A 14,278-nucleotide genomic window follows, 5' to 3' on the forward strand; every position below is an offset into this window, starting at 1 on the left:
CATCTGTCTTCACCATATTCCATGACATTCTCATCACAATGCTCCATGCCCTTGTCATCACAATGCACCATGTCCACAGTCATCACAATAATCAAAGCAACATATCAGACCAATGTTTCATGCCCGTGTCATCACAATGCTCCATGCCCTTGTCATCACAATGCTCCATGACCCCTGTATTCACAATGCTCCGTGACGCTTGTCATCCCAGTGCTCCATCACACCGGTCATCACAATGCTCCATGCCTTTGTCAGCAAAATGCTACATGACCTTTTCATTACAATGCTCTATGTGCTTGTCATCACAGTACTCCATGAACATTTTCATCACAATCCTCCATGAACCTTGGAATCACATTGCTTCATGCCCTTGTCATCACAATGCTCCATGATCCTTGAAATCAAAATGATCCGTGACCTCTGGCATCACAATTCTTCAAACCCTTGTGATCACAATGTTCCATAACACTTGTCATCACAACGCTCCATGATGCATGTCATCACAATATTCCATGCCCTTTTCATAACAATGCTCCGTGACCCTTGTCATCACAATGCTCCATGCCTTTGTCAGAACAATGCTCCATGACCCTTGTCATCACAATGTGCCGTGCGCTTTTCATCACAATGATCCACAACCTTGTCATCGCTATGCTCCATAAACCTTGTAATCAGAATGCTCCATGCACTTCTCATCCAAATGCTCTCTCACATGAGATATCACAATGTTCCATCACTAGTCATCACAATCCTCCCTCACCCCTGTTATCACAATGTTCCATGACCCCTGTCATCACAATGCTACATCCCCTTATCAGCACAATGTTCCTTGACCCCTGACATCACAATGTTCCATAACCCCTGTCAGCAAAATGCTCCATGACCCTTTTCATCCCAAAGCTCCGTGATCCCTGGCATCACAATGTTCTATAACCCCTGTCATCAAAATATTCCATTACACTTTTCATCAAATTGCTGCATGACCCTGTCATCAAAATGCTCCCTGCCCTTCTCATCACAATGCACCACACACTTGTCATCAAAATGCTCCATGACCTTTGTCATCACAAAGCTCCATGACCCTTGGCATCACAATGCTCCATGTCATTGTCATCACAATGCTCCATGAACCCTCTCATCACATTGCTTCATGCCCTTGTCATCACAATGCTCCATGCTCCTTGAAATCAAAATGATCCATGACCTCTGTCATCACAATACACCAAACCATTGTGATAACAATGTCCCATAACACTTGTCATCACAACACTCCATAATGCCTGTCATCACAATACTCCATGCCCTTTTCATCACAATGCACCATGACCTTTGTCATCACAATTCGCAATACACTTGTCATCACAATGCTCCATGACACTTGTCGTCAGAATGCTCCTTGAACCATGTCACGAAAGGTTCCATGACTTTTTCATCACAATGCCCCATGCCGTTTTCATCACAATGTTCCAAGTCATTGTCATCAAAATACTCCAAAGCTTGTCATCAGAATGCTACATGACTCTTGTCATCATAATTCTCTATGCACTTGTCAGCAAAATGCTCCCTGACACTTGTCATCACAATGTTCCAAGCCATTGTCATCACAATGCTCCATTACATTTGTCATCAGAATCCTCCATGACACTTGGCGTCACAATGCTCCATGCCATTGTCATCACAATGGGCCATTTCATATGTCATCACAATGTGCCCTGACACCTCTCTTTACAATACTGCATGACCTGGTCATCACAATGCTCTATGCCCTTTTCATCACAAATCGCCATTCCAACTCTCATCGCAATAATTCATGAAACTTATTAGACCAGTGCTCCATGCCCTTGTCATCACAATGCTCCATGCCCTTGTTATCACAGTGATCCATGACCCGTGTCATCACAATGTTCCGTGATTCCAGTCATCACAATGCATCATGACCTTTGTCATCACAATGGTCCATGCCCTCATCATCAACAGTCTCTGTGACCTTCTTAAGCACAATGCTCCATGAACGTTTCATCACAATGCTCTTTGACCCTTTACATCGCAATACTCCATGAACGTTTTCACCCCAATGCTCCATGACCTTCTCATCACCATGCTCCATGACCAATATCATCACAATGGTCCATGACCACTGTCGTCACAAAACTCCATGACACCTGACAACACAATGATCTGGGACTTTTGTCATCACAATGCTCCATTCCCTAGCCATCACAATGCTCCATGACCCCTGTCATCAACATACTCCATGAATATTTTCAGCCCAATGCTCCATGACCCTTGTCATCACAATGATCCATGAAATTTGGGATCACATTGCTTCATGCCCTTGTCATCACAATGCTCCATGCTACTTGAAATCAAAATGATCCATGACCTCTGTCATCACAATGCTCCAAACCCTTGTGATCACAATGTTCCATAACACTTGTCATCACAATGCTCCATGATGCCTCTCATCACAATACTCCATGCCCTTTTCATCACAATGCTCCATGACTTTGTCATCACAATTCTCAATACACTTGTCATCACAACGCTCCATGATGCATGTCATTACAATATTCCATGCACTTTTCATAACAATGCTCCGTGACCCTTGTCATCACAATGCTCCATGCCTTTGTCAGAACAATGCTCCATGACCCTTGTCATCACAATGTGCCGTGCGCTTTTCATCACAATGATCCACAACCTCGTCATCGCTATGCTCCATAAACCTTGTAATCAGAATGCTCCATGCACTTCTCATCCAAATGCTCTCTCACATGAGATATCACAATGTTCCATCACTAGTCATCACAATCCTCCCTCACCCCTGTTATCACAATGTTCCATGACCCCTGTCATCACAATGCTACATCCCCTTATCAGCACAATGTTCCTTGACCCCTGACATCACAATGTTCCATAACCCCTGTCAGCAAAATGCTCCATGACCCTTTTCATCCCAAAGCTCCATGATCCCTGGCATCACAATGTTCTATAACCCCTGTCATCAAAATATTCCATTACACTTTTCATCAAATTGCTGCATGACCCTGTCATCAAAATGCTCCCTGCCCTTCTCATCACAATGCACCACACACTTGTCATCAAAATGCTCCATGACCTTTGTCATCACAAAGCTCCATGACCCTTGGCATCACAATGCTCCATGTCATTGTCATCACAATGCTCCATGAACCCTCTCATCACATTGCTTCATGCCCTTGTCATCACAATGCTCCATGCTCCTTGAAATCAAAATGATCCATGACCTCTGTCATCACAATACACCAAACCATTGTGATAACAATGTTCCATAACACTTGTCATCACAACGCTCCATGATGCCTGTCATCACAATACTCCATGCCCTTTTCATCACAATGCACCATGACCTTTGTCATCACAATTCGCAATACACTTGTCATCACAATGCTCCATGACACTTGTCGTCAGAATGCTCCTTGAACCATGTCACGAAAGGTTCCATGACTTTTTCATCACAATGCCCCATGCCGTTTTCATCACAATGTTCCAAGTCATTGTCATCAAAATACTCCAAAGCTTGTCATCAGAATGCTACATGACTCTTGTCATCATAATTCTCTATGCACTTGTCAGCAAAATGCTCCCTGACACTTGTCATCACAATGTTCCAAGCCATTGTCATCACAATGCTCCATTACATTTGTCATCAGAATCCTCCATGACACTTGGCGTCACAATGCTCCATGCCATTGTCATCACAATGGGCCATTACATATGTCATCACAATGTGCCCTGACACCTCTCTTTACAATACTGCATGACCTGGTCATCACAATGCTCTATGCCCTTTTCATCACAAATCGCCATTCCAACTCTCATCGCAATAATTCATGAAACTTATTAGACCAGTGCTCCATGCCCTTGTCATCACAATGCTCCATGCCCTTGTTATCACAGTGATCCATGACCCGTGTCATCACAATGTTCCGTGATTCCAGTCATCACAATGCATCATGACCTTTGTCATCACAATGGTCCATGCCCTCATCATCAACAGTCTCTGTGACCTTCTTAAGCACAATGCTCCATGAACGTTTCATCACAATGCTCTTTGACCCTTTACATCGCAATACTCCATGAACGTTTTCACCCCAATGCTCCATGACCTTCTCATCACCATGCTCCATGACCAATATCATCACAATGGTCCATGACCACTGTCGTCACAAAACTCCATGACACCTGACAACACAATGATCTGGGACTTTTGTCATCACAATGCTCCATTCCCTAGCCATCACAATGCTCCATGACCCCTGTCATCAACATACTCCATGAATATTTTCAGCCCAATGCTCCATGGCCCTTGTCATCACAATGATCCATGAAATTTGGGATCACATTGCTTCATGCCCTTGTCATCACAATGCTCCATGCTACTTGAAATCAAAATGATCCATGACCTCTGTCATCACAATGCTCCAAACCCTTGTGATCACAATGTTCCATAACACTTGTCATCACAATGCTCCATGATGCCTCTCATCACAATACTCCATGCCCTTTTCATCACAATGCTCCATGACTTTGTCATCACAATTCTCAATACACTTGTCATCACAATGCTCCCTGACACTTGTCATTAGAATGCTCCTTGAACCCTGTCACGAAACGTCTCCATGCCTTTTTCATCACAAGGCCCCATGCCATTTTCATCACAATGCTCCATGCCATTGTCATCAAAATACTCCACAAGCTTGTCATCAGAATGCTCCATGACCGTTGTCATCACAATTCTCCATGCACTTGTCAGCACGATGCTCCCTGACCCTTGTCATCACAATGCTCCAAGCCATTGTCATCACAAAACTCCATTGCCTTTGTCATCAGAATCCTCCAGGACACTTGGCATCACAATGCTCCATGCCATTGTCATCACAATGGGCCATTACATATGTCATCACAATGCTCCCTGACATCTGTCTTCACCATATTCCATGACCTTCTCATCACAATGCTCCATGCCCTTGTCATCACAATGTTCCTAGACCCATGTAATCACTATGGTCCATGCCCCTTTTCATCAGTATGCTCCGTGAGATTTGTCATCACAAGGCTCCATGGTTTTCTCATCAAAATGCTCCAGGACTTTTTTTTATCACAATGCTTCATGACCTTGTTATGAAAATTCTCAATGGCCCTTGTCATCATAATGCTCCAAGCCCTAGTCATCACAATGCTCCATTATATTTTCTATCACAATCCTCCATTACATTTCGCCTCACAATGCTCCATTACAGTGTCATCGCAATGGACCATGACATATGTCATCACAATGCTCCCTAACATCTGTCTTCACCATATTCCATGACATTCTCATCACAATGCTCCATGCCCTTGTCATCACAATGCACCATGTCCACAGTCATCACAATAATCAAAGCAACATATCAGACCAATGTTTCATGCCCGTGTCATCACAATGCTCCATGCCCTTGTCATCACAATGCTCCATGACCCCTGTATTCACAATGCTCCGTGACGCTTGTCATCCCAGTGCTCCATCACACCGGTCATCACAATGCTCCATGCCTTTGTCAGCAAAATGCTACATGACCTTTTCATTACAATGCTCTATGTGCTTGTCATCACAGTACTCCATGAACATTTTCATCACAATCCTCCATGAACCTTGGAATCACATTGCTTCATGCCCTTGTCATCACAATGCTCCATGATCCTTGAAATCAAAATGATCCGTGACCTCTGGCATCACAATTCTTCAAACCCTTGTGATCACAATGTTCCATAACACTTGTCATCACAACGCTCCATGATGCATGTCATCACAATATTCCATGCCCTTTTCATAACAATGCTCCGTGACCCTTGTCATCACAATGCTCCATGCCTTTGTCAGAACAATGCTCCATGACCCTTGTCATCACAATGTGCCGTGCGCTTTTCATCACAATGATCCACAACCTTGTCATCGCTATGCTCCATAAACCTTGTAATCAGAATGCTCCATGCACTTCTCATCCAAATGCTCTCTCACATGAGATATCACAATGTTCCATCACTAGTCATCACAATCCTCCCTCACCCCTGTTATCACAATGTTCCATGACCCCTGTCATCACAATGCTACATCCCCTTATCAGCACAATGTTCCTTGACCCCTGACATCACAATGTTCCATAACCCCTGTCAGCAAAATGCTCCATGACCCTTTTCATCCCAAAGCTCCGTGATCCCTGGCATCACAATGTTCTATAACCCCTGTCATCAAAATATTCCATTACACTTTTCATCAAATTGCTGCATGACCCTGTCATCAAAATGCTCCCTGCCCTTCTCATCACAATGCACCACACACTTGTCATCAAAATGCTCCATGACCTTTGTCATCACAAAGCTCCATGACCCTTGGCATCACAATGCTCCATGTCATTGTCATCACAATGCTCCATGAACCCTCTCATCACATTGCTTCATGCCCTTGTCATCACAATGCTCCATGCTCCTTGAAATCAAAATGATCCATGACCTCTGTCATCACAATACACCAAACCATTGTGATAACAATGTTCCATAACACTTGTCATCACAACGCTCCATGATGCCTGTCATCACAATACTCCATGCCCTTTTCATCACAATGCACCATGACCTTTGTCATCACAATTCGCAATACACTTGTCATCACAATGCTCCATGACACTTGTCGTCAGAATGCTCCTTGAACCATGTCACGAAAGGTTCCATGACTTTTTCATCACAATGCCCCATGCCGTTTTCATCACAATGTTCCAAGTCATTGTCATCAAAATACTCCAAAGCTTGTCATCAGAATGCTACATGACTCTTGTCATCATAATTCTCTATGCACTTGTCAGCAAAATGCTCCCTGACACTTGTCATCACAATGTTCCAAGCCATTGTCATCACAATGCTCCATTACATTTGTCATCAGAATCCTCCATGACACTTGGCGTCACAATGCTCCATGCCATTGTCATCACAATGGGCCATTACATATGTCATCACAATGTGCCCTGACACCTCTCTTTACAATACTGCATGACCTGGTCATCACAATGCTCTATGCCCTTTTCATCACAAATCGCCATTCCAACTCTCATCGCAATAATTCATGAAACTTATTAGACCAGTGCTCCATGCCCTTGTCATCACAATGCTCCATGCCCTTGTTATCACAGTGATCCATGACCCGTGTCATCACAATGTTCCGTGATTCCAGTCATCACAATGCATCATGACCTTTGTCATCACAATGGTCCATGCCCTCATCATCAACAGTCTCTGTGACCTTCTTAAGCACAATGCTCCATGAACGTTTCATCACAATGCTCTTTGACCCTTTACATCGCAATACTCCATGAACGTTTTCACCCCAATGCTCCATGACCTTCTCATCACCATGCTCCATGACCAATATCATCACAATGGTCCATGACCACTGTCGTCACAAAACTCCATGACACCTGACAACACAATGATCTGGGACTTTTGTCATCACAATGCTCCATTCCCTAGCCATCACAATGCTCCATGACCCCTGTCATCAACATACTCCATGAATACTTTCAGCCCAATGCTCCATGGCCCTTGTCATCACAATGATCCATGAAATTTGGGATCACATTGCTTCATGCCCTTGTCATCACAATGCTCCATGCTACTTGAAATCAAAATGATCCATGACCTCTGTCATCACAATGCTCCAAACCCTTGTGATCACAATGTTCCATAACACTTGTCATCACAATGCTCCATGATGACTCTCATCACAATACTCCATGCCCTTTTCATCACAATGCTCCATGACTTTGTCATCACAATTCTCAATACACTTGTCATCACAATGCTCCCTGACACTTGTCATTAGAATGCTCCTTGAACCCTGTCACGAAACGTCTCCATGCCTTTTTCATCACAAGGCCCCATGCCATTTTCATCACAATGCTCCATGCCATTGTCATCAAAATACTCCACAAGCTTGTCATCAGAATGCTCCATGACCGTTGTCATCACAATTCTCCATGCACTTGTCAGCACGATGCTCCCTGACCCTTGTCATCACAATGCTCCAAGCCATTGTCATCACAAAACTCCATTGCCTTTGTCATCAGAATCCTCCAGGACACTTGGCATCACAATGCTCCATGCCATTGTCATCACAATGGGCCATTACATATGTCATCACAATGCTCCCTGACATCTGTCTTCACCATATTCCATGACCTTCTCATCACAATGCTCCATGCCCTTGTCATCACAATGTTCCTAGACCCATGTAATCACTATGGTCCATGCCCCTTTTCATCAGTATGCTCCGTGAGATTTGTCATCACAAGGCTCCATGGTTTTCTCATCAAAATGCTCCAGGACTTTTTTTTATCACAATGCTTCATGACCTTGTTATGAAAATTCTCAATGGCCCTTGTCATCATAATGCTCCAAGCCCTAGTCATCACAATGCTCCATTATATTTTCTATCACAATCCTCCATTACATTTCGCCTCACAATGCTCCATTACAGTGTCATCGCAATGGACCATGACATATGTCATCACAATGCTCCCTAACATCTGTCTTCACCATATTCCATGACATTCTCATCACAATGCTCCATGCCCTTGTCATCACAATGCACCATGTCCACAGTCATCACAATAATCAAAGCAACATATCAGACCAATGTTTCATGCCCGTGTCATCACAATGCTCCATGCCCTTGTCATCACAATGCTCCATGACCCCTGTATTCACAATGCTCCGTGACGCTTGTCATCCCAGTGCTCCATCACACCGGTCATCACAATGCTCCATGCCTTTGTCAGCAAAATGCTACATGACCTTTTCATTACAATGCTCTATGTGCTTGTCATCACAGTACTCCATGAACATTTTCATCACAATCCTCCATGAACCTTGGAATCACATTGCTTCATGCCCTTGTCATCACAATGCTCCATGATCCTTGAAATCAAAATGATCCGTGACCTCTGGCATCACAATTCTTCAAACCCTTGTGATCACAATGTTCCATAACACTTGTCATCACAACGCTCCATGATGCATGTCATCACAATATTCCATGCCCTTTTCATAACAATGCTCCGTGACCCTTGTCATCACAATGCTCCATGCCTTTGTCAGAACAATGCTCCATGACCCTTGTCATCACAATGTGCCGTGCGCTTTTCATCACAATGATCCACAACCTTGTCATCGCTATGCTCCATAAACCTTGTAATCAGAATGCTCCATGCACTTCTCATCCAAATGCTCTCTCACATGAGATATCACAATGTTCCATCACTAGTCATCACAATCCTCCCTCACCCCTGTTATCACAATGTTCCATGACCCCTGTCATCACAATGCTACATCCCCTTATCAGCACAATGTTCCTTGACCCCTGACATCACAATGTTCCATAACCCCTGTCAGCAAAATGCTCCATGACCCTTTTCATCCCAAAGCTCCATGATCCCTGGCATCACAATGTTCTATAACCCCTGTCATCAAAATATTCCATTACACTTTTCATCAAATTGCTGCATGACCCTGTCATCAAAATGCTCCCTGCCCTTCTCATCACAATGCACCACACACTTGTCATCAAAATGCTCCATGACCTTTGTCATCACAAAGCTCCATGACCCTTGGCATCACAATGCTCCATGTCATTGTCATCACAATGCTCCATGAACCCTCTCATCACATTGCTTCATGCCCTTGTCATCACAATGCTCCATGCTCCTTGAAATCAAAATGATCCATGACCTCTGTCATCACAATACACCAAACCATTGTGATAACAATGTCCCATAACACTTGTCATCACAACACTCCATAATGCCTGTCATCACAATACTCCATGCCCTTTTCATCACAATGCACCATGACCTTTGTCATCACAATTCGCAATACACTTGTCATCACAATGCTCCATGACACTTGTCGTCAGAATGCTCCTTGAACCATGTCACGAAAGGTTCCATGACTTTTTCATCACAATGCCCCATGCCGTTTTCATCACAATGTTCCAAGTCATTGTCATCAAAATACTCCAAAGCTTGTCATCAGAATGCTACATGACTCTTGTCATCATAATTCTCTATGCACTTGTCAGCAAAATGCTCCCTGACACTTGTCATCACAATGTTCCAAGCCATTGTCATCACAATGCTCCATTACATTTGTCATCAGAATCCTCCATGACACTTGGCGTCACAATGCTCCATGCCATTGTCATCACAATGGGCCATTTCATATGTCATCACAATGTGCCCTGACACCTCTCTTTACAATACTGCATGACCTGGTCATCACAATGCTCTATGCCCTTTTCATCACAAATCGCCATTCCAACTCTCATCGCAATAATACATGAAACTTATTAGACCAGTGCTCCATGCCCTTGTCATCACAATGCTCCATGCCCTTGTTATCACAGTGATCCATGACCCGTGTCATCACAATGTTCCGTGATTCCAGTCATCACAATGCATCATGACCTTTGTCATCACAATGGTCCATGCCCTCATCATCAACAGTCTCTGTGACCTTCTTAAGCACAATGCTCCATGAACGTTTCATCACAATGCTCTTTGACCCTTTACATCGCAATACTCCATGAACGTTTTCACCCCAATGCTCCATGACCTTCTCATCACCATGCTCCATGACCAATATCATCACAATGGTCCATGACCACTGTCGTCACAAAACTCCATGACACCTGACAACACAATGATCTGGGACTTTTGTCATCACAATGCTCCATTCCCTAGCCATCACAATGCTCCATGACCCCTGTCATCAACATACTCCATGAATATTTTCAGCCCAATGCTCCATGACCCTTGTCATCACAATGATCCATGAAATTTGGGATCACATTGCTTCATGCCCTTGTCATCACAATGCTCCATGCTACTTGAAATCAAAATGATCCATGACCTCTGTCATCACAATGCTCCAAACCCTTGTGATCACAATGTTCCATAACACTTGTCATCACAATGCTCCATGATGCCTCTCATCACAATACTCCATGCCCTTTTCATCACAATGCTCCATGACTTTGTCATCACAATTCTCAATACACTTGTCATCACAACGCTCCATGATGCATGTCATTACAATATTCCATGCACTTTTCATAACAATGCTCCGTGACCCTTGTCATCACAATGCTCCATGCCTTTGTCAGAACAATGCTCCATGACCCTTGTCATCACAATGTGCCGTGCGCTTTTCATCACAATGATCCACAACCTCGTCATCGCTATGCTCCATAAACCTTGTAATCAGAATGCTCCATGCACTTCTCATCCAAATGCTCTCTCACATGAGATATCACAATGTTCCATCACTAGTCATCACAATCCTCCCTCACCCCTGTTATCACAATGTTCCATGACCCCTGTCATCACAATGCTACATCCCCTTATCAGCACAATGTTCCTTGACCCCTGACATCACAATGTTCCATAACCCCTGTCAGCAAAATGCTCCATGACCCTTTTCATCCCAAAGCTCCATGATCCCTGGCATCACAATGTTCTATAACCCCTGTCATCAAAATATTCCATTACACTTTTCATCAAATTGCTGCATGACCCTGTCATCAAAATGCTCCCTGCCCTTCTCATCACAATGCACCACACACTTGTCATCAAAATGCTCCATGACCTTTGTCATCACAAAGCTCCATGACCCTTGGCATCACAATGCTCCATGTCATTGTCATCACAATGCTCCATGAACCCTCTCATCACATTGCTTCATGCCCTTGTCATCACAATGCTCCATGCTCCTTGAAATCAAAATGATCCATGACCTCTGTCATCACAATACACCAAACCATTGTGATAACAATGTTCCATAACACTTGTCATCACAACGCTCCATGATGCCTGTCATCACAATACTCCATGCCCTTTTCATCACAATGCACCATGACCTTTGTCATCACAATTCGCAATACACTTGTCATCACAATGCTCCATGACACTTGTCGTCAGAATGCTCCTTGAAACATGTCACGAAAGGTTCCATGACTTTTTCATCACAATGCCCCATGCCGTTTTCATCACAATGTTCCAAGTCATTGTCATCAAAATACTCCAAAGCTTGTCATCAGAATGCTACATGACTCTTGTCATCATAATTCTCTATGCACTTGTCAGCAAAATGCTCCCTGACACTTGTCATCACAATGTTCCAAGCCATTGTCATCACAATGCTCCATTACATTTGTCATCAGAATCCTCCATGACACTTGGCGTCACAATGCTCCATGCCATTGTCATCACAATGGGCCATTACATATGTCATCACAATGTGCCCTGACACCTCTCTTTACAATACTGCATGACCTGGTCATCACAATGCTCTATGCCCTTTTCATCACAAATCGCCATTCCAACTCTCATCGCAATAATTCATGAAACTTATTAGACCAGTGCTCCATGCCCTTGTCATCACAATGCTCCATGCCCTTGTTATCACAGTGATCCATGACCCGTGTCATCACAATGTTCCGTGATTCCAGTCATCACAATGCATCATGACCTTTGTCATCACAATGGTCCATGCCCTCATCATCAACAGTCTCTGTTACCTTCTTAAGCACAATGCTCCATGAACGTTTCATCACAATGCTCTTTGACCCTTTACATCGCAATACTCCATGAACGTTTTCACCCCAATGCTCCATGACCTTCTCATCACCATGCTCCATGACCAATATCATCACAATGGTCCATGACCACTGTCGTCACAAAACTCCATGACACCTGACAACACAATGATCTGGGACTTTTGTCATCACAATGCTCCATTCCCTAGCCATCACAATGCTCCATGACCCCTGTCATCAACATACTCCATGAATATTTTCAGCCCAATGCTCCATGGCCCTTGTCATCACAATGATCCATGAAATTTGGGATCACATTGCTTCATGCCCTTGTCATCACAATGCTCCATGCTACTTGAAATCAAAATGATCCATGACCTCTGTCATCACAATGCTCCAAACCCTTGTGATCACAATGTTCCATAACACTTGTCATCACAATGCTCCATGATGCCTCTCATCACAATACTCCATGCCCTTTTCATCACAATGCTCCATGACTTTGTCATCACAATTCTCAATACACTTGTCATCACAATGCTCCCTGACACTTGTCATTAGAATGCTCCTTGAACCCTGTCACGAAACGTCTCCATGCCTTTTTCATCACAAGGCCCCATGCCATTTTCATCACAATGCTCCATGCCATTGTCATCAAAATACTCCACAAGCTTGTCATCAGAATGCTCCATGACCGTTGTCATCACAATTCTCCATGCACTTGTCAGCACGATGCTCCCTGACCCTTGTCATCACAATGCTCCAAGCCATTGTCATCACAAAACTCCATTGCCTTTGTCATCAGAATCCTCCAGGACACTTGGCATCACAATGCTCCATGCCATTGTCATCACAATGGGCCATTACATATGTCATCACAATGCTCCCTGACATCTGTCTTCACCATATTCCATGACCTTCTCATCACAATGCTCCATGCCCTTGTCATCACAATGTTCCTAGACCCATGTAATCACTATGGTCCATGCCCCTTTTCATCAGTATGCTCCGTGAGATTTGTCATCACAAGGCTCCATGGTTTTCTCATCAAAATGCTCCAGGACTTTTTTTTATCACAATGCTTCATGACCTTGTTATGAAAATTCTCAATGGCCCTTGTCATCATAATGCTCCAAGCCCTAGTCATCACAATGCTCCATTATATTTTCTATCACAATCCTCCATTACATTTCGCCTCACAATGCTCCATTACAGTGTCATCGCAATGGACCATGACATATGTCATCACAATGCTCCCTAACATCTGTCTTCACCATATTCCATGACATTCTCATCACAATGCTCCATGCCCTTGTCATCACAATGCACCATGTCCACAGTCATCACAATAATCAAAGCAACATATCAGACCAATGTTTCATGCCCGTGTCATCACAATGCTCCATGCCCTTGTCATCACAATGCTCCATGACCCCTGTATTCACAATGCTCCGTGACGCTTGTCATCCCAGTGCTCCATCACACCGGTCATCACAATGCTCCATGCCTTTGTCAGCAAAATGCTACATGACCTTTTCATTACAATGCTCTATGTGCTTGTCATCACAGTACTCCATGAACATTTTCATCACAATCCTCCATGAACCTTGGAATCAC

This window comes from Mesoplodon mirus, assembly GCF_964341445.2.
Source record: "Mesoplodon mirus genome assembly, contig: HAP1_SCAFFOLD_34, whole genome shotgun sequence".
NCBI classification, from domain to species: domain Eukaryota; kingdom Metazoa; phylum Chordata; class Mammalia; order Artiodactyla; family Ziphiidae; genus Mesoplodon; species Mesoplodon mirus.